The sequence below is a fragment of the Monodelphis domestica genome, chromosome 3 (genome assembly GCF_027887165.1).
Source record: "Monodelphis domestica isolate mMonDom1 chromosome 3, mMonDom1.pri, whole genome shotgun sequence".
Taxonomy (NCBI): domain Eukaryota; kingdom Metazoa; phylum Chordata; class Mammalia; order Didelphimorphia; family Didelphidae; genus Monodelphis; species Monodelphis domestica.
Window position 1 is genome coordinate 346006548 of NC_077229.1, and position 23703 is coordinate 346030250.

The following is a 23703-nucleotide window of genomic DNA, read 5'->3' on the forward strand; positions in this document are numbered from 1 at the left end:
GATTTGGGGTTGGGTTTTAAAAGATTACTCTCTTATAAAAATGAATAATATGGAAATAGATATTGAGTGATAATATAGGTATGACCCATGGGAATTGTTTGTCAGCTACAGGAGTGGGGAGAGAAGAGAGGAGGGAGAGAACATGAATCATGTAACAATGGAAATTACTTAAAATAAATTTTAATATAGATATATATTTGCATTCATTCCTTTCATCTTTTCTTTCATCTTGTTGGGATATAGGCCTAGTAGTAATGCTCCTGGATCAAAGGATATGGACCATTTTATAGCCCTTTGAACATAGTTCCAAAGTGCTCTCCAGAACTGCTGGACCAGCTCACAACTCCACCAACAGTACATTGGTGTTTTAATGTGCATTTCTCTCATCAAAAGTGACTTTGAGCATCTTTTATGTCACTATTGATAACTTTGATTTCTTTTTTCTGAAAACTGCCTATTTATTTTTGACCATTTATCAATTGGGAAATGGCTCTTATTTTTATAAATTTGGCTTAGTTCCCTATACATTTAAGAAATAAGGTCTCTGAGAGAAATTTGATGTAAATTCTGCCTCTCACTCCAGTTTTTTGCTTTCTTTCTAATTTTACCTGCATTGTTTTGCTTGTGCAAAAACCTTTTAATTTCACATAATCAAAATTATCAATTTAGCTTCCTGTCCTCTTTATCTCTTGTTTGGTCATAACTCTTCCCTCATCCATACATCTGACATTTTTTCATGTCCTCCCAATTTACTCATAATATCACCCTTTATGTTCAAATCATTTAGTCATTTTGACTTCATTTTGGAATATAGGCACCCTTTTTCCTTTAGCATGTCCTGAGGGCTTTTCTCCTCTTTAAGTCTTTCAGGATAGAAACCTTTTGATGATCTTTGACTCCTTCTTCTTCATTAGAGTAAAAATATTTATCAAACATTTTACATTTTCCTTCTTTCTCTCCATTCTTTCTATTACCAGGCCCACACATCTAGACTTTTCTGGTTTACCCCTACCTGACTCCAAGTTTTTCTCCTTCTCCTTCACCTTGCAGTTGGATACCAGATTGAGCAAACAATGCTTCATTCATGTATTCCCCAGCTTAAAATGTCTAATAGCTTCTTCTTGCTCACTGTCTGTCAAGTTTGGATTCAAGACAGACAATATCCATTAGTGGAAAGAGAACTGGAATGGGAGTAAAGAATCCTGAAAGCTAGCTTGGTTAGTAACTAGGTGAATGGCTTTGGGCAAGTCTCATAGCTTCTTTGACCCCTCCTTGGTTCCTTTATTTGTAAAATGAAGATAATAATAGTTGTAGCTAATGCTAAAACATTATATGTTGTTTTAAGATTTGCAAAGCACTTTCTTCTCTCTAGGTTTTAAGGACACTATTCTCTCTTGATTCTTACAGCTTCTTCTAGATTTCCTTTGCTGAACCTTTATCCAGGCAGGACCTGGATACTATGGCTGTCCCACAGTGCCCTGTCCATTTCCTTATATACCTTTTCACTTGGTGATCTCATCCAGCTCCCATGGATTCAATTATTTTCTCTCTGATATTCTCAGATCTACTTGTCCAGCCCTAAACATTCTGCTGACCTCTAGTCTTGTATCTCTTGCTACTTACTGGATACCTGAAACTGGAGGGCTGGCACACATTTTAAGCTCAATATGGCCAACACTGAACTTATCCCCACCCCCACCCCCACCCTCAACTCTACCCTCTTTTTAGCTTCCCTATTACTGTTGAGGTATTACTACTATCCTCTCAGTCATCCAGGCACAAAACTTAGACATCCTCAATTTATTACTCTCTCCCCACATCCAATGTGTTTTCAAGATCTGTCAATATTACCCTCATAACATCCCTTGCACATGCTCCTTTCTTTCCTCTGAGGCTACCACCACCATGGTGCTCAGCCCATGCCTAGACTATTGCAATAGCCTGCTCTTTGGTCTCCCTGCTAAGTCTCTCCCCTCTCCACTCAACTGTCGGGAGTGGCTTTTCTAAAGCTCAGGTCAGATTGTGCCACTACCTATTCTGTCCCTCCAATTCATTAAACTCCAATGGCTTCTTATCACCTTCTGGATAAAATATAAAATAATCTGTTTGGCATTCAAAACTCTTCATAAACTGCTTCCCCATCTCTTCCAGTCTTCTTACACCTTATAATCCTTTCACCTACTCTGACCCAGTAACTCTAGCTGCCTTGCAGTTCTTTGCACAAGACTCTGGGCATTTTCATTGGCTGTTCCCCACACTTGGAATGTGTTCCTTACTCATCACCACCTCTTATCTTTTCTGATTCCCTTCAAGTCCCAAGTAAAGTCTCACCTTCTAAAGGAAACTTTTGCTAATTCTCCTTAATTCTAAATAGCCTCTCCTCTATTGATTATTTCTCATTTCTTCCATATGTAGCCTATTTGTATAGAGTTGTTTGATTATTGTCTTCCCATTAGACTGTAAGCTGTTTAAGTACAGGGAAGACCTTTTACCTCTTTTTGTAACCCCAGCACTTAGCACAATTCCTGGTACATAATAGGTGCTTAATCAATGTTTATAGACTAGTTGACTGATTATCTTATTTGGTATTCATGACAGCCCTGTGAGATTGGTGCTACTTTTAATTTCCATTTTATAAATGGAGAAACTGAGGAAAGGAGAGGTTAAACCATCTGCCCAGGGTCATACAGCTAAGAAAGGATTTGAAGTGGAAATTGAACTAAGGTCTTTTTGACTCTAAGCTCCGCATTCTACCCACCGTGCCACCTCCTTGCCTCAAAACCAGTGATTGCAATGATCCTTTTCAGAGCATACATTGCATAATCTTCTTGCTTGGATTTCAAGCCTTTCCATTATCTCGCTGAATCACACATAGTCACAATTATTTCATCAGATCATAGGACCCATAGTATCCTAGAATCAGAGCTAGAAGGGACATCTACTCCACCCTATTCATTTTACAGAGGAGGAAACTGAGATCTAGTGAGACTAAGTCAATTGCTCAAGGTCACACATGTAGCAAGTGGTAGGATTGGGTTCTCTAACACAAAAAGTCTGCTCTAGTGTTCTTACAATGGAGTCCTAAACTGGTCCCTTCAAAGAGAGGGGACAAGTTGAATGTTGTTTCCCACTTGCATTTATTTTGAACTTCTTTGACTTCTCCATCATGTCTCCAGTAAACTTATCACCAGAACATCTCATTATCTTACAAGATCCCATTGTCCTTGTTGCTTATAGCTCATTTTAGTACCCTCTGCCCGTGAGAGGAAACTGGAGCTATAAATTCCCCTCTTTAAGAAGAAGGGACAGGATAGACATATCCTCATTTCCAAACTGGATACATTGATTTTGGACTTCTTTGGTTTGTCCACCATGTTCTGGCCCTGAGTACTGTAAATGTAGAAATTTTAGGCTTCTGGGAGAGGTTATAATATTGTAATGGCTAAAAATGTGGCTACAGGATTTATGTAATATTGAACAATGGCCGCCAAGGAATTTACTTATGAAATTCCTAAAATGAAACACTCAAGTCAGAATGGAGTTTATGGAGGTTTAATCACACTGGAAGTAGAGAAAGGAGAGGAAGAGAAGGAGAGAAGAGAAAAGGGAAAGGGGCTACTCAACCTCTGACCAAGGCAGAGGGAGTTTTAGGCCCAAAGGCCCAGGTGGAAAGAATCAGTCCTTAACTCACGTGACCGATCTGAAGGAAAGCCGTCTGCGGGCGTCCTCCCTCTCCAAGCTCCTAACACCAACTCCCCTAGCTCTCTCCACAGGAAGAGAGCGAATTCCAGAGGCTGTTCCCTACCTCACTTCCTGTGTCTCACAAATCCAATGGTTGGCTTTAGCTTGGCTTAGGACAGCCCAGGTGGGCAGTTAGTTATTTCTGATTTGTCATTGACTAGCGCATGCCCGTGTAGTGTGGGTGTGCAAAATTTTTGGGTGCTAGACCAAGATGGAGACTTTTAAAATTCACAGTACCTCCTCCAAACCCCAATTCTTTAAGCTTTCTTTTTGTCTTCCCTCATTAGATTGTAAACCCCTTGAGGGTAGGAAGTGTCTTTTTTGTATTTGAATCTGCAGGGCTTAGCACAGTGCCTGGCATATAGTAGGCACTTAATAAATGCTCATTGACTTTATTCTTCACCATCCCCTGCAGTTTACCTGTATATTCTTACTTTTTGCCTTATTTCCCTTTTCCCTTCTCCCATCTTCCTATTGTAAGAGTGGGTTGTAAAAGGGGAAAAAGATGGAATTTTGAAAGAAGAGTGAGTGACAGCAATGACCATTGGGAGCAGAGAATGTTGGGAGAGAAGAAGGGACTTGGGAGAACTCTGGAAGGAATTCTGGACATTTGGAGCTGAGAGCTCGAACCGACAGAAAGCATTTCCTGGCTGAGGACCTTTGCCAAGAGCCATAAAAGGATTCATCTAAAGTTAATCCAGTAACTACTTCCACCAAGTCATCTAATCAATTTAATATCTCAAGGATCATCTCAAGAGAGTGTCAAACATTTCAGACCCGAGAGGGGGTTGTGGACTCTCAGCACCAAGAGCCCGGCTCTCTCCCCTTGCCCTATGCTCCTTCTCTGACTATGCCTTAGCCCTGTAATATCTTAATTAGTTTAAGAGAATTAGGGGACATGGGTAGGCGAAACCCAAGTGGGCTAAACGGCTGCTTGGGTGATGGACCTTTATAGGGAGACAAGTCAGGTACCCCGACACCCTCTTTCCAACTCCCCTACTTGCCTTATAACTATTATTCATTAACCTTTTATTTAGCAGTCAGATATTCTTTCAAGTGGTATATTCTTGGAACTTAGGGAAGGTAATTTGCTGAGTCTATAAATTAGCCTTAACTGAGAGAAACCAAGACCCCTCCCCTGCTGAGTCAAGGATTCAGGGGAGGTTTGTCTCCTCAACCTCTTGCCAGAAAATCTGGGGGTACCCACTGGTCCACCTGATAGGGTAGACCTTCTTTCAACTTCCCATCACCCTCTCACAACAGGGGATCCCCTATTGCCTGTGCAGCACCCATTGTCAGCATCACTCAGGAGAGGTGAAAGAGAGTAGGAGCCAGCTCATCAAGGTTCCTATCACTCAACACTCTGTTTCCTTCTCAACCAGCTCCCAATAGATCATCATCTTACCATCATTATAATAACACCAAGTCTATTTTATTAACAATCATTATATTATCCTATCTGTCAATCAATGCCTAGCTCCTGTCAGGCCTCCTGACATTACAGATGAAAGCGATCTCACTCTTCAGAACTCCTACAGGGTTCAAAGTTTGTACCAATATGACCTTTAGCCCAGAACATGCTAGAACCAGCTCCAAATGCAATGACTGTTAAATTTCCCCATGTGAACATTTTACCCTGGAAATCAGCAAATATTACAAAATCAGGGCCTCGGTTTATTTTTTGAGTGCCTAGACTTAGAAAAGTGATGGATAAAATGTTAATAATGTGGATTAAACTTAAAAGTGTGTATTGTGTACATTCCACTCCCCACTGTCATCAGAGGTGGTTGCTAAACATCTATGAGCACTCCTGTTGGATTTTTAAAACTCCTTGAAGTCAGGGACTGTTTTTTGTTTGTTAATCTCTTTTAGTGTCCCCAAGGGCTTAGCACAGTACCTGGTACCCAATAAATATTTATCGATGGACTGATCGACACTCCAACTATCCTTCAAATTCATTCTTTCTCTCTTACTCATTCATTGGATCATATATTGATTAAGAGAGGAATAGGAAAAACATTAGATAGGCAGTTAGGCAGTTATCTTCTTTCCAACTGAGACAGAGCCTGGAGGGAACAAGGAAGGAAGACCCTCTCTCTCAAGATACCAGAAGTGAAGGATTCTCTTATAGAGGCTGGGATTCCAACAGGCAGAGATCTTCCCTGGCTTTCTTGAAACTCAAGATGAAACAATGAAAAAATTATAGAAAGTTGTTCTGGGAAGTAGTTTATTTTAGTTACATTGTAGGTTAAATAGTCTTTTCTAGACTAGCCTGGGAACCTATTGCCACTTGTAACAATGTCTCTATGAGGAGATAAACTCTGAATTCCAGGCTGCTGATTTAGGAGTAGGCAGAATGTATTAAAAAATTGGGAAAAGGTTTAAGTCAAGCTAGACTGCTTTGGGTTTCCCAAACTTGGCCTGAGCTTTGCTTGCTCCTCCTTGTCATTTGCCTTTGCTGTTATCTTCCCTTATATCTGGAATATATTCTCCTTATCTCCCCTTCCTGAAATTCTTCCCATTCTTCAAGGCCCAACTCAGGTGATGCCACCTCTGTGGAACCTCCCCTGGTTTCTGTAGTTGCTCCAGTTAGTTGTCTTTCTCTCTCTCTCTCTTCTTCCTACCCTCCACTCCTGGGTCTTTCGAATCACTTTCTTAGCTCCTCTCCTATACATTTCATATCCTAATTTGCATTATAGATTTTTGTGAATAATTATTCTTTCTTAAATTATTCCTTAAATAATATTCTTTCTTAAATTATTCTTTCCTTATTAAATCATAAATCAATTGTGGGCAGAGTTTGTGACTTCTTAGTTACTTAAGTCTGAAACCTAAGTCTTGAGGCTTGGCCAAATTATGTAATGTCCCCACAGTCTAAATTTACTCATCTCTAAAACAAAGGAGTAGGACTAGATGACTTCTAAGGTCCCTTCCAGTTCTAGGCACTTGGACTTTTCCTATCACTTCTCATGTCCAGAGTATTCCTTCACTCTTGCCTCTCCCTTAACTCCCATATCCAATTAGTTTCCAAGTTCTATTAAATATCTCCACAATATCTTTAACATGTCTACTATCCTTCTTTCTCCACTCACACTACCAGAAACCATAAAACCATAGTTTAGACCTTCAGCATCCTTCCCCTAAGCAACTATAATTTATATATATATATATATAAAATTAGCCTCCTTGGTCTCTCTACCTCTAGCCTTATTTTATCTTTCCAATTCATTCTCCAAATAAGTGCCCTCATTCTAAATCTTCCTAAGTCATTCTCAAACACTTTTTAAAAACCCTTACCTTCCATCTTAAAATCAATACCATGTATTGGTTCCAAAAAAGAAGAGGGATAAGGGTTAGCCAATGGGGGTTAAGTGACTTGTCCAGAGTAACACAGCCAGGAAGTGTCTGAGGTCACATTCAAACCCAGGATCTCCTATTTCTGGGCCTGGCTCTCAATCCACTTTACCATTTAGCTGCTCCTATGCTCAAACATTTTCAATAGTTTCCTATTTCTAATAGGATAACTTTATATTTTATAATTCTCTGCAGCCTACCTCCATCCAGCCTTTTCAGAATTATTTCATATTATTCTGCTTGAATACACCCTGTTATAGACTGTCTGTTCCCTGAAGCCAATGTTCCATTTCCTGCCTTTCAGAATTCTTATATTCCCTAAAGGTTTAACTCTGGTGGTACCTACCTTCCACCCCCCCCCCAAGTTGTTATCATTGTCTCCTGCCTCAAATTTTGTATTTGCCCATTTTGTGTCATCCCAGCAGACTATATGATTCTTGAGGACCTGGATCCTTTCACTTTTGTCTTTGGAACGCCAGAGGCTGGCACATTCTTTAGAATCAAAAATCTGGAAGAGCACAGCTCATCTAAACCTTTTATTTTACAAATAAGAAAACTGAGATCCAGAGAAATTAAATAGCTTGTCTAAAGCTCATATAGATAACTAAGTGTCAGAGTTTTGAAGCAAACCCAAATTTTGTCTTCAAATTCAGCACTCTCTCTCATTGTACCATATAATGATTTTTTTCATTGAACTTGTAATTTGATTGACATATAGACCTCTCAGTAAGAAAACCCCTTGGCACCTGTTTTGTATTTGTAGACTTAAGAGGTATGCCTGGGGCATAGAACTTCAAGGGCTTGCCCAGATTTGCCTGACTCTGACACTTCCTATGTCATAGTAAGTGGCAAGAATTGTTTCTGCATTGTTATTATTATGTGCTGCCCCACTTTGCATCTGCTTCCTTGTTTGGTTCTACTCCCCAGAGCAAGATACTGCCTAATGCCCCTTACCCTACCTCCTTTTGTGTGCTGTTTAGACTGTAAGCTCCTTGAGGGCAGACACCATCTTTCTTTTTAGTAATTATATCCCTAGCACTTAGTTTAGTACTTTGCACAGAGTAGGGGCTTAAGGTCTGTTGGATTGGATTGCATGAACCTAATATTTTGTTTGTTTAATTTAATATTCACACGTTTTCAATACCTAATGTTTGAGAATGATGCCAATGATGATGCTTGCAGTCTTTGTGAAGGTATCTGAAAAAGTCCCATTCTTTACTGCATGTGGGTGAGTTCTGCCCTTTGGCTCAATTCTCTCAAACCAGTTTTGAAAATATGTCACTGTAGTTGGGCTTTGCAGGCAACATGGTGGATGGTTTCTCTTAATTAAAGTGAATAATCTGATTTCTGAGCAGTATATATACTATTTCCTGTTGTTATTTCACAGTCTTTTTTTTTCAGTCTTTATCTTTTTGTCTTAGAATTGAGCCTAAGTATTAGTTCCAAGTGAAGAAATAAGATACTAATTAAAGGAGTAATGTGGATGGATAGTGTTATCCACACTAGGGAACTGTCTAGACACCCAGTTGTTGTCTGTGGGTCTCTCAGCTCCCCTTTGTGAAAGAAAGCCACAGTGCACTTTCTCTCACTGGCCACACAAATGCCTTGGAGACTATGTTATAGGGAAAGCAGTATCTCTATTATAGATCAAGGTTAGGATATGAGAATTAAACAAAAAAGAGTTTCTCTAGTTCTAATTTTTAAACTCACACCCAATAACCTACATTCATCTCATGATGAATTCTTCAGAGATCTTCCTGCTACCTATCAGCTCCCTGTTTCTGGCTAGATGTTCCCTAAAAGCTGACTAAACTATCTGACTATAATACTCAGACTTTGGTTCAGTTATTTCTCCTAGAAGTTGTCTCCAAAATCTGCTAAGAGTGGACCTAAGATGACTGAGTCCTCCCCTAGCTGGGTCTGACCCTGAGGAAAACCCTCAGAGCCAACTGACAGGATCTCAAGGTAAAACCTTCAGGCAAGTTGTTATCCACAACAGGGACAATCTGATCTTCTTCAAATTGTTCTCCAGTTGAACAGGAAACCCAAAGATGGTTTGAAGGTTTCCCTTCTTCCACAAAACAGGTTAAGATAGACAAGTCTCAAGAAGTAGCTCCTTCTTCCCTATCTCAGGACAGGAAGAGACAGTTGTTCTTTCAAACTCCTTCCTACTCAGCTCATTGCATTCCAGAATACATTCCAGAGTTCCTTAGGCCAAAGCCTAAGCTTAAGCTCAACACTTTTGGAAACAATTTCCAATTTTCTTAAATTTTCTCCTACTAAAATTTAACTCTCTATAATCTCATTCCGACACAAGGCAGAAGAGTAGTAAGGGTTAGGTTATTGGGGTTAAGTGACTTACCCAGGGTCACATAGCTAGGAAGTGTCTGAGGTCACTTTTGAACCCAGGACCTCCCATCTCCAGACCTGGTTCTTTGTTCACTGAGCCACCTGGCTACCTCATTATTTCACAGTCTTGCTCAGCTCTGCCTTACTGAAGGAGGAGAAACATTGAGATTACCTGGTGTGATGGGAAAATATACTACATGGAATCAGAGGCTTTTGATTTAAGATGTCACTCTTCTTGCTAGCTATGTGATGCTCGCCAAGCAAATTAACCTATCTAAGCCTCAATTTCCTCTCTAAAAAATGGGGCTAATATTGCTTGTTCTGCCTACCTCACAAGAATTGTGAGAATCGAGGGAAATAATGGATATAAAATACTCAGGAACTGTAAAGTTCTTTTTTCCCCTTTTAAACATTATTTTATTAGGTCATTTTCAAACATTATTCATTGGAAAGGGAACTGTAAAGTTCTATCAGCTATTATTATTTAAAATTATATGGATTTAATAGATATAACGTAGTGGGTGGCTACGTGGCACAGTGGATATAGTGGTAGGCCTGGAATCAGGAAGACTCATTTTCCTGAGTTCAAATCTGGTGTTTACTAGCTGTGTAACCCTGGACAAGTCACTTAATCCTGTTTGTCTCAGTTTCATCTGTAAAATGAGCTGGAAAAAGAAATGGCAAACCACTCCAGTGTCTTTGTGACCCCAAATGGGATCATGAAGAGTCAGACATAATTGAACAAAACTATAAAATCTTAATCCATTATGATTTGAAATTATATTTTACTGGGTTGGAGAATGTCAGTGCTAGAAGGTATCAAGTGCATGCCCCAAAGCAAGATCAAAATGTATTGAGAAATATTTAACAAAATACAATAAAAATATGATAAAACATAAATAACATTACATTTGGGCAGTTAGGTGGCACAATGGATGCCCAAAGTTAAGAAGACTCGAATTCAAATCTAACCTCAGATCTACTAGCCATGTGACCCTGGGCAAATCACTTAATCCTATTGGCCTCAGTTTCCTCATTTGTAAAATGAATTGGAGAAGGAAATGGCAAGCCAATTAGTATCTTTGTCAACAAATGCCCAAATGGGGGTCACATAGGGTCAGACACAATCGAAACAACTGAACAACAACAAATGTTACATCCAAAAACTAAGTTAATTTGTGGCCTGCAGGTGGTTTCTATCACTATCATAGGCTACTGTCCTAATCCTTTCCTCAGATGAAGAAACTGAGGGCCTGTGGAGAGTGATTTATTCAAGGTCATACGACTAGTAAGTTTCAGAGTTATTACTCAAACCCTGGGTTTCTAACTCATTTCCAAAGCCTCGTGCTGCATAGAATAACTTTCTGCTGCTCACCCTGTTTGGAGCTGTCTCACATCACTTTGTCATGAAGAAGGAGCTTGGATGGAGGTTGGGGGAATGCAGTCATGCCCCCTCTTGACCCAAGGCCAATCCATGGAAGTTGTACTGTAGCCAACCTCATCAGGGTGTCAATAGGCTGGATGTTCTCCGGGCTTTCATTTCAGGTGACTCTGACTTGTCATTAAATATTAATTACATCTTGCCGGGGGGATGCTTTAGCAATCTTTTAAAAGAAATGACCAATTTCTAAGGCTGCATTGCTATTCTTAGAGAATCTTAAAAATCTACTACTGATTGCAAATAGGTTCCTACTTTGAATTTTCAACTAACTCATAGTCTATATTACTTAAAACCTTACCTTCTGTCCTAGTGATAACTCTGAGACAAGAAGGACAAGGGTCAGGCAATTGGGGTTGTGACTTGTCTAGGGTCACACAGCTAAAAAAGCATCTGAGGCCAAATTGGAACCCAAGTTCTCCCTAGTCCAGGACTGGTCCTCTATCCACTATGCTTCCCAGCTGCCCCTCAACTTATAGTTTAAAAAAATTCTATTCTCCTTTTATTTATTAGTCCCTTCTCTTTTTACGATGCTATACAGATTGTATTCCATTCTTTTTTTAAGGTGCTCTTTCTTTCCCCCCTTTTCTCACCTTAGCAGTTTCTCAGTAGTCTAATAATAATGTAATTCATGAATATGAAGCACTCTACATAGACAACCTCATCTTCACAGCGGCACTGTGAAGGACATGGCTTGAATATGAACTGTTATGATTGACTAGTTGTCTTGCATTCTAGAGTGGAAAGACTGAGACAAAGCAAACTAGATAAACTCCCAGGCTGTAGGGACCAGTAGAAAGAGTTTCTAGGGGCAGCAGATCATTGTTTTCTCCTTACCTTAGAAAAGTCATAGTAAAATAGCATTTTAGAGCTAGATAGGGCCCTTAGATATCATTTATATCAACCCTTTTGTTTCAGATGATGAAAAATAGGGGAAAAAAAAGATACAAGTGCTTCCATAGTTCCTTGTGCGAATGCTTCTTAATTTCTACTGTAGTTCAGTCATATGAACTGTCTATTCCCACTCAACAGATTTTAATATTTCTCAAGGCCCTCTGGCCTTGGCAGATGGCAGGCAGCCCATCCATACTTTCCTGGATGATACTTCATGGTTATGGTAGCCCAAACCATTCTGAACCTATCTAGAGTGACCATGAGATGGGAAATTCCTATTGTTACTCAAAATGTTCTTTCCCCTCTGCCTTTTTTTCCTTCCCACTTCCTTGGGTCCAGGATACTTAGAACATATCTGTGTTGCTTGACTGCTCCGGTGGTTTAGATAAGATAGGTATCACCAACTCTTTTCCTTCCAATGAGTTGTAGGAAAACCAGACCTTGCCATCTGCCCTATCACTGCCTCCTAATGTCTTCCAAGCCTTATATACACTCTGTCTCTATGTCTTCTAGATCCCTAGCACTGTGATCCAACCTATTAATGTAACCTAAGGACCCTTGGGCCTTGAAATCTACCCTGTAGCTATACTTTTTATAGTTTTAGTACTTTCTATCTTCCCTGAAGCTGAACTTCCTCGTATGTGTTTTCATTCCCCAAATTGGACTGTGAGCTCCTTGAGAGCAGAAATTGTGTCACTTTTTCTACTCATGTCCCCAGTACTTATCACAGTATTTGGCATATGGTAAATGCTTTATATTCAGGATCTAAATTTAGCAACAAGCTTCTTTAGAGTTTACATTGGACCACAGATGACAGGCATGTAATCCACTGTCAGTATGACTTTCAAAGCTTCTGAACTTAGTACAACTGTTTGGGCTTATGTTGCAATGGCATAGTCTTTGAAAACCCAAATTAGCCTCTCCACCATGATTAATGCTCATATATTGGTATTTCAATGAATCTAGGATCTCAACCCTATGGACATTACCACAACTCATCAATGGTTTCTCATAAGGAGCAACCATGGCCCTTAACCTCTTCTCCATCCTCCATAGGAGTCACAATTGTCACACTCAAGACTTTCCTTTACATTTCTTGACACTACTTAGGGCTATGGCCTATCCACCTCTTATCTCTTGTTTTTTCCTACATGACCAGCTCACCACCTTTTCTGGTTGTGCTTCTTTTGGATGATATTCTTTCCTTTTGCTGCACCATTCTTTATTGATAAACATACTATAATCAGTTTCCTCTAAAATACTGGCATCTCATGATTTGCCACAATATGGCACTATGGTAAGAATAGAGATATTAAGAAGATGGACTTTCACTTCAGTGAGGAGTTTGGAGTAATTTATAGCATTATAATATTTTCCAAATGAAACCTAGCCTTCTCTTTTCATGCTACTCAATTTTGGGCCCCAGTTCATATGCAGTGTCTGTCCAAGATACATGTTCTGGATGTTGTCCATCCAACTGCATATCATAATATGAATGACTGGCATTTTCATCCACTTGATTTTTTCTGTGTGGATAGTTAGTTCTGAACTCTTGAACTGAAGCAATGTGGCACAAAAGAAAGAATGCTAGATGTGGCATCAGAAGAAATGAAACATACTCTTAGCTCTGCCTCTTAATTACTAGTTATTTTAAGTAGTCATTTAACCTTTCTTGGTTTAAGATAACCTTTCAAGGCCCTTCCAGTTTTAGGTCTGAGATCATGGAGGAGGATATTGAGTGTTTTAGGGTTTTATAGCACAACATCAGCCTCACATGAAGGTCTTCACCATCTATATGGAATGGTCTCTCTTCTATCTGGCTTCTGTACATGGAGGTACATTTAGATGTCCTCCATTATAGTGACAAGCACACCTTTTTTTAATACTCCACTTGATATTAATTATCAGAGGGTCACAAAGTCAAGTTAATTCTGCCATCACATCTTCCATAGAATTTTGTATAATTTTTACACATTACTAGGAGATACCTTCTTGTAGAAGAGCATTTAGGAAGTATTTGGTTGGACTAAATCAAATATATATTTTTTTATAAATAACAAATAAAAGGCACAATGGGAAGTTATATTTTCTAAATGTTTCATTCAATTACTTTGACTATTAAGATGTCATTTGTAATAGAATATCATTTGTTAGAATTGCCTATTCTCATGACTTCGTCAAGAATTCCCTCTGTGTGCATGCATCAGTACTTCCTGTTGTTTGCTTTACCACCTATTTTCTATCATGATAATATTTGTGATTCTTGACCCAAGTACTTAGTAGTTCTTCCCTCTTTAAGATATCTGAAAAGTACCCTCAATATCAACAAAATTATAATACATCCAGGATGTCCCTCCTCATATATACTTAGTTTTAAGCTTTTCTTCCCTTTTTTTTTGTTTTGTTTTGTTCTGTTTGGGGGGGAGTATTTTTTGTCATTGCTTTAGTCATTTTTCAATTGTATCAGACTCTTTGTGACCCTTTTTGGGGTTTTCTTGGTAAAGATACTGGAGTAGTTTGCCTTTTCCTTACCCTTTTTTTTTTCCCAGATGGGGCTACTAAGGCAAATAGGATTAAGTGACTTGCCCAAAGTCACAAAGCTAGTCAAGTGTCCGAGGCTGGATTTAAACTCAGGTCTTCGGATTCCAGCCCAGGTACTCTATCCACTGCACTACCTAACTGTCCAGAACTGTAAAGTATAAACTATAAGATAATAATAGTACCTACTTTTCAGTGTTGTTGTGAAGATCAAATCAGAAAATATTTATAAAATCCTTAATACAGGGCCTGGCACACAGTAGATGCTTAAGAAATGCTTATCCAGATGACTAGGTGGCTCAGTGGATTGAGAGCCAAGCCTGAAGGTCCTGGGTTCAAATCAGGTCTCAGACACTTCCTAACTGTGTGACCCTGGGCAAGTCACTTAACCCCCATTGCCCAGCCCTCATTATTTTTCTGCCTAATACACAGTATGTATTCTGAGACAGAAGGTAAGGGCTTAAAAAAATAAATGCATATTCCTTTCCCCTTCCCTTCCTTTAATGTTGAAGCCCATTATCATTGATGTAGAAAAGTTTATTATAGAAATATGAAATAGTTTTCATTATCTGTCTTTTTTTATTTGTTTGTTTTGATCGTTTCAGTTTCACCTTTAACTGCTCTTGGGAAGACATTGGTGTCTCTTGCCATGCTTTCCATAATTGGGTTTCTACCCCTAATCATTTTATGAGGTATTGTTGCTCATAGTTTTCCATTACCCCTCCTCCGTAAGATTTTATATACAGGTTTATATTCTAAACTACTATTGCCCTTGGCTATTAAGTCTCCTTGCAGTTAAAGGATAGCAAGAATTTACCGACGGAAGGATTTTCTCAGGACTTTGGATGTCCTGGCTTTGCTATCATCTCATCTCATCTCCAAGATCAAAGATAAAATCCTGTTTGGCTTTTCAAGCCCTTCACCACCTGATCCCCTCTTACATTTCTAATAATATTTGCAAGGTGCTTAGCACAGTGGTAGACACACAAAGTAGATGAATAAATGCGTATTCCCTGCCTCTTCTCATCTTACTTCTGTCTAGTTGTTCTAGTGCCATTAGCCTGCTGTTCCTTGCACAAGTCATTCTATTATCCCTGCTCTGTTCTTTATTACTGGTCATCCTCCGTGCCATCCTCTCTGTGATTCTGCCTCTTGGCTACTCTGGTTTCTTTCAAAACTCCTCTAAAAGCCCACTTTTGGCAAGAATTCTTTCCTAGTCCTCCTCCTCCTACCCCCAGCTAGTGACTCCCTTCTGAAATTAGATATGATGCGCTCTGTATACTTCTATTTGTATGCTGTTTACTCCTTGAGAATATGAGCTCCTGGAGGATACAGATCATATATTTTCCCTTCTTTGATCCTCAGAACTATGTGCCTATCACACAGTAAGTGCTTAATAAATGCTTGCTTGCTGACTGACTGATGGACCGACTACCTCTAAACATCTGCTGCCCCAGGCAGGTTCACCTACTTGCTTGACATTGTTTTATTTCCAGACAAATTGTGCAAAAGAAATAGAAACAAAGGTGTGGTGGTTATGCTCTTGGAATATTGCACTTTCCCCACTGGGATTTCCTGATCGTTTAGCCAAAGTCATAAGCATAGGTTGAGTATTTTTTAATGAGTCCATGAGATAGATTGTGAGCTCCTTGAAGGCAGGGACTGTCTTTTACCCCTTTGTATCACCAGTCCTTAGCACAATGCCTGGCACATAGTTAGTTGGTGCTAAATACATGTTTATTGAATTGAAGTTCATTTTACCTTTTACCTTTTAGCACCTATTAGATATCATTTTCTTCACTGTAGGCTCCTAACCATCTCACTAAATAAGCAGATATAATTATGATTTGGAGATCAAAGCAGTTCAATGTTGTTTTTAAAATTCATCTTAGATCATCTATTTCTCTGTGTGTGTGTGTGTGTGTGTGTGTGTGTGTGTTTCTGCCTCTCTGCCTTTGTCTCTGTTTATCTTCCTTTTCCATCTCTGTCTCTCTCCTTTTTTATTTTGTTTTGTTTTTAAGATCCTTGCCTTCTGTCTTAGGATCAATGCTGTATATTGGTTTCAAGGAAGAAGAGCAGTAAGGGTTAGGCAATGGGGGTTAAACGACTTGCCCAGGGTCACATAGCTGGGAAGTGTCTGAAACTAGATTTGAACCTAGGACTTCCCATCTCCAGGTCTGGCTCTATTTTATTTACTGGGTCACCTTGGTGCCTCTTCCCTGCTGTTTTATACTTGTTTCATTCTAGTCTTTGGTCATATTTTCTAGTCTTCACAGGGATCAAGTTAATTCTTTAATCAGATGCTGCTGTTCCAGGGTTCAATGAATACACTTCTGTGTGTGTGTGTGTGTGTGTGTGTGTTGAGCACCAACTTACTATATGCCAGGTACTGCGCTAATGGGCAAAAGGCAGTAGTTCCTGACCTCAAGGAGCTCACAATCTCATGGACTCAAAGAAAATGTTGACCCTAAGTGTACAATGTTGGCTGTATTATGTGTAATAGAGTTGTAATAAAGTATTACACACATGTAAAATGTATCACATACACAAAATGTATTATACATCCATAAATGCATTACACATACATAAAATGTATCACATATACACACAATGAATTACAGACATAAAAGGTATCACACAAAATGTATTCCTTGCATATAAAACGTATTACACACATGTAAAATGTATCATGCACATATAATGTATCACATATACACATAATGTATTACAGACACAAATATGTTACATGGATATAAAATGTATCACACATACATATAATGTATTACACATACATTAACAGTATTATACACATAAAATATATTTCATATATATGTATATATAATATATTGCATACATATAAATGTATTACATACATGTATACAATATAGCATAACACATTATGTACATATAAAATGAATCACACATAAAATTTATTACATGTGTGTCTATGTAATATATAAAACATATGCAAGGCATTGTCCATGCATGTAATATCGTATTTCTAGACTGTATATAGCCTATATGAGATTGTCTATATAATGGATATACAAACATATATAATGTATCACACACACCTACATGCAAACAAACAGACCATCCAGACAACACATTAGCAATACTTCAGGCTGGGAAGGGAGCATTTCAGGATGTCATTTCCTTTGCCTGCTTGAAAAATGCTTCTTGTCTTCACTTTCATACTCTTTCAGGCTTTTTTGATGTGGGGACTTCAAGAGATGTTGCCCTCTGCTCATCCATTCTCGCACCCTGGGCTGTTTTTCTCCTCTGGAAGCCTAGGGCAAATTCACCATGTGCTTTGTGCCATAATTCTCGGTCTGGTCTCATCTGTCTGCTTTGCTGCTGTTTTTAAGTGAGCAAAGTTTAGATGGAAAAGACAAGACTTCTGCTCTGCCTTCTTAATGCATCACAAGAAGAAATCCATCAAGCACAAGGAAATGGCAGAACTCACACATCCTTTTCCTTTCACTTCATCCATTTTATTTATTCAAGTAGCATTTATGAACAGCCTTCTGGGGACAAAGCACTATGTTAGAAACTGGGTGAAGGAAGGAAATAAGCATTTGTTAATCATCTGCAATATGAGAGGCACTAATACTTGGAAATGGCTTATTTAACAGAGTAGGTTGGAACACTGGAGGTACTTCATAAATGCCTCTTCCCTCTCCTTCTCCCACTCTGCTAAATACTTAATAAATATTATCTCATTTGATCCTCATAACAACCCTGTGAGGTAAGTGCTCTATCATCCTCTTTTTGCAGATAAAGAAACTGAGACCATCAAAGGGTGAGAGACTTGTCTAGAGTTACACAGCTAGTAAGTGGCTCAGGCTGGATTTGAATTCAAATCTTCCTCAGTACACAGTGCTCTGTGTACTATGGTGCAACCAGGTACCTCTAGTGAGAAACAAAGTTTACTAAAAGCTGCCCTCTTGGAGCTCACATTAAGATAAGAGATTTCAAAGTGGAAGGGATCTTAGAGGTTATGGAATTCAATCCCTTCATTTTACAGGTGAAGAAACTCAGGCACAAGAATGTTAAGTGCCTTGTCAAGGTCATACAAGTAGTTAGAAGCAAAAAGGAAATTCAAACCTGAGTTCTCTAACTCTAAATCCAGTTCTCCCTTTGGCCTCTTGTAAAAGTCATCATTGGAATGCCCCCAAAATATAAGCTCAATTCCAAAATATGAAGTGATAAAATAAAGTTTAAAACTTCTGGTCACATAAGAAGGTAGAATAATTAGAAAGATTAAAGCATTTATTACATGAAATTAAATAATGATTAATTAAAATTTTCAATTCAGTTGCTTAGGTATCAGGCACTCTACTAAGTCTTGGGATACAAATACAAACAAGTAAGATAATTCTTGCCATTAAGTTCCATGTACTCTAATAGAGAAAGATAGCATAAGAGGAATGTAGAAAAGGTCATGGATAGAGCAATAATAAAGATCAGAGGAATTTCAAAAGTGAAATGAATTGTTTAATGAATCCTTTAAAAACCTTTAAACTAAACATTAAAAAAGCAAATACTTTAAAATTATACAATGAAAGGCAGCATGTCATAGAGGATTGGAACTGGAGTTAGTGCCATCTGGGTCCAAATCCCTCTGTAAGTGTTTTCTAGCTGTGTGGCTCAGGGCAAGTCACTTAAACTCTCTGAGACTTAATTTCCTCATCCTCTAAATGCAGATGATAATACTGTAGAACCTGCTTCTCGGGTGTTTTTTAATGATTCTTAAATGAGATCTTATATATATATATATATATGCATATATATACACACATATATATGTATATATAGTGTTTGTAACATTTGAAGCACCACATAAATGTCAGTGATGATGAGGACGATGATGTTGGAAAGGAGCTTTAGAGGTTAAACTAGATTATCTCCAACGGTTCTTTCAGCTCTGGCATTCTGTGACTAAGTGGCAGGATTTTCTCCTGTATAAAGCACTTTCAACAATAGCAAGAAAGAAGAAATGGCTTTGAGGAAATAATCAAGAAAGTCTGTGAAAGGAGAAGATAGGAAATTAGCATGGGAATCAAAAGAAGCTTTCCCAATTCTCTGCACTGTGAGAAAAAAAAGTTATTTTAAACAGCTAGATATGTGATGTTTTATTCTGGGTATATTGGAAAGAGATAGTGCAGAACACAGACCCAAGGGAGAAGGGGGGGGGGCAGAATACCGAAGGGGACAGCACTCTTTCCAGATGACGTCATACAGTGTAGTTAGTCACTCATGAGCCTATTCAGGGGATCAGACTTATCACCTATAAATATGAAAGTAAATTAACTTGATTATCAAGCATGACATATCTTTGCACCCACTAGCAACTCTTTGGGTTGTTTTTGAATCAGTGTGAGTTTTAAATGAATATAAAGCATCGCTTCTTGAAACAAGATTGTTATAGTCTCTTTCTGGAGGAAAGAGAAATTCTATCAATCCCAGCACCCTCAGCATCACCATCAGCAGCAAGAAGGACCATTTCTAATGTTGGTAACTGAAGAAAGTATAGCACCTCCATTGCCACCTTTCTATGTTACAGTGAGAAGAATGGCCTGTACAGGTATGAACCTTGGAAATACAGGATATTATTTAACCTACAATGTGACCAGACTCTTAGGGAAGTTGACTTTTGGGTTCTTTCAAGCTTTAAATCTAAAGTACTATGATTTTTAGCATAGTAAATGCTTAATAAATCCTATCTTCCTCCCTCCCTTCCTTCCTTCCTCCCTTCCTTCCTTCCTTCCTTCCTTCCTTCCTTCCTTCCTTCCTTCCTTCCTTCCTTCCTTCCTTCCTTCCTTCTTTCCTTCCTTCCTTCCTTCCTTCCTTCCTTCCTTCCTTCCTTCCTTCCTTCCTTCCTTCCTTCCTTCCTTCCTTCCTTCCTTCCTTCCTTCCTTCCTTCCTTCCTTCCTTCCTTCCTTCCTTCCTTCCTCCTTTCTTATAACCAAGGGCATGAATTAACATTGTTGTCTTCTTGAGCTTCTAGATTTTCTGAAGCAGATTCTTTCTAGTAGACTTTTCTCATAGTCCTTAGAATTATAGCTCTGGAGCTGGAAGGGTCCCTAAAGGTTATCTAGTGCATCTTTCTACCTTCTTTTCATTTTTAAAATTTATATTTCAGTTATATTTATTAAATTAATGAAAATGTCTTTTCCCTCCTTCTCATCTTCCCCTTTTCATTAAAAAAGGAAAGATAAGCAAAACCCTCATAGCAACTATACATAGTCAAGCAAAACAAATTCCCAGCATTGGGCATTTCCCAAAATATATGACTTTTTGTGCATCTTTAATCCATTGTCTCTCTATAAGGTTGTCAGTAGTATCATTGGTCCTCTGCAGTTCTTTTGGTCATTGCATTGATGAGTTTTTAAGCTTTCAACAAAATTGTTGTTATTCTATAAATTTTCTCCTGGTTCTGTTTACTTCACTCTGTATCAGTTCATACAGGTGACATGAGGTTTCTCTGAAACTATTGCTTTAATAATTTATATTGGTACAGTAGTATTTCATTACATTCATATACCAGGGCTTGTTCAGCCATTCTCCACTTGATGAGTACTCTCTTATCTCCCAGTTGTCACTGCAAAAAGTTTTTATACATTTTTGGGGGTATTATATGGGTCCTTCCCCTCTTTCTTTTGCAATCCCTTCATTTTACAAATAAAGGGATTCAATCCCAGATTAAATGTGTTAAATTACTTGACAATAGTAATGCAGGTGATAAGAAATCAGAGCTGGTATGAAAACAGGTTCACCAAATAAAAATCCAATGCTCTTTCCATTTTGTCCTAAATGCTGTCATATATGTATACATATGGATCCAAACATTGGAAGATGCTAGTGTGGTAGAGACATGGAGAGAGAGGTTTTGCAGGACAAGCCAAGATGCAAGAAACAAGGCTGGGGACCTGTCTGTCGATCAAGAAGAAGGTTCTAAATAGAAGATTGCCAGGAGGAGAGCAGTTGAGCCTGACTGAAGGGGGAAGAAGCTGAGAACTGATCGCTGTTAGCTTCTGTCCATGGATGAAGGACCCTTGTAGGATTGCCTTGGTTTTGGGAAACCTCTGCTCTCTCTGGGGAGACTGACCAAGAAAGGAGGCAAGCCTCGCTGTAGAAAGAAGTCCTGAACTAATCTTGTTAACTTCTGTCCCAGGAAGAAGGACTCTTGGGGGGGGGGGGGGCTTCTGAAATTAGACTGAGAGATCTCCGTGGCTTTGTGAAGAAGGAAGAAGATTTTAAACAGTGGTCCTCCATCCATCTCTCTAACTATCCCTCTGTCACAGTTGTGACGGGACTACTTTCCCAAACCCTCAAATTCTTATTTTATATTAGGGACATCCTCATCACCTCCATCTCAATCCCCATTCTGTTTGTTCCCAATAAACCCCTTACCTGAGAAAGGAAAAAGAGTATCTTTATAGTCCACTCAGGGGGGAGGGAGGAAGCCAAAAGGCTTCCAGAAGTGGGTGGTTAAGGGAGGGAGTGAGGGAGGAAGAGGGAGGAGGAGGTTAGGAAATAGATTGATCTATTAGCCTCACATAGGGATCAGTAGGCAGACCCCAGAGCATTCCCCTGTGCCAGCATTTCTGTGGCAGCATCTCTCTCTATTTCTGCAGCACTTCTATCTCCACCATTGTAACTAGGTACTCTCAGGTGTGTCCCCATGTTAGCAGCTGCTCTCTAGTCACAAGCCAGAGTACATCAGTCACTGCAACAACAAATAGTAACACAAATTGCCTATTAATAGACTAGAAATGGGAAGGTTGTAAGATAGAAAACAGGGCTTGGAAGTTTGTAATGAAGCCTGAGTCTTCTCATGGAATTTCTATATCATCTTCATAGTCCTAGATACCTCATTCCCTCTCTGTCACAATTTCCCCCTTCTTGCAGAGAAATACTACCATAATCTACTTCACAGGAACATTTTAAAAATAAACACATTCTATTAAAAGTGTTCAAAATGAAAAGTTCTGAGTTCCTGGGTTATTAATGTGGATAGAGTGAGGGCCCAGGATTCTAGTTGCTTATGAAACAGATGGTTATAATTCAAAAGGCATGAAGTACAGGAAAGCAGAAATGCTATCAATAACCTCCAAGTCCTGGAGTCTCATTTTCCAGGTCAATGCTTGTGGGATAATTGTATAAAGAGAACCAAGATTTCTTTTCTTCAATTTTCCTTGCTTCCTGAAGATGATCCACCAAGGGTCTTTTTGAACAGACTCAAGGAGTTGTACAGATGACATCCTAAGAACCACTTTGCTAAAAATTGAACTTGGAATCCAGTGATCTCTTTAAATACACAATTGTATACCTTGTGCTGATAAAGGAGAAATAAATGTTTGGTTGGAAAGCCAGGGAGTGGAAGGAGGGGAAAAGATAAGAGAGTTAAAAATTTTAGAGCAAATTAAAAGGTAGAAAAAATTCCTGAAGAGTGTCTAATGAGAAAAGGCATGTGGTGAAAACATCCCAGTCCCTCTGATCCAATACTACCTTAGCATGTGTTGGTGTGATCAAGCTCATCACATCATGGTCTTAATGCTACATTAGAACTTGTAACTATCTTCCACACAGCTAGCTGTCTTCAATACCAATAAGATTTTTCTAAATTTGTCCAATCTTTGAACAACAGATCACAATATGGAAAAATTAACTCCAGGATGAATTTTATACTTAAGGTCTATGATGCAGTTTTAATGGGACCCAATATTCATTCTCTTTCCAAATATCTCTCTGCAACTTTTTTTTTAATCCAAAAACATTTATTAAGTGTTTACTACTTGCCAGGCACTGTGCTAAACACTGAGGATAAAAAAAGGCAGTCTCTGCTCTCAAGAAATTTACAACATAATTGGGAAGATGACATGCAAACAAACATACAAAGCAAGCTGTATTCAGCATAAAAAGGGAATAATTAACTGAGGAAAGTCACTAGAATTAAGAGGGGGTTAAGTAAGGCCTCTATAGGAAATGAGGTTTTGGTTGGGACTTAAAAGGAAGCCAGGGAGATCCAAAATCAAAGTGGAGGAGGGGAGAGCATTCCCAGCTTGAAGGATAGTCAGAAAAAATGCCTGGAGCTGAGAGATGGAGCATCTTGTTCCTAGAACAGCCAAGTAACAGTCAGTGTTACTGAATTGAAGAGTATATGATAGAGAGTAAGATATAAGAAGTCTGGGAATTCTGCATTTTTTTAGTGATAACTGAAATTTCAGTTAGGAGTTTTATTCTTTGAACTCAAAACTTTGATCTCTGAAAATTCAGATCCCCTTGGGAGAATTAATATCTTAATCTATAAATCCTTATTTATACTTTAGTGTGAATGAAATCTGCATCCTTTTCTGAGAACAGATTTGAATAGAGAAGGGGAA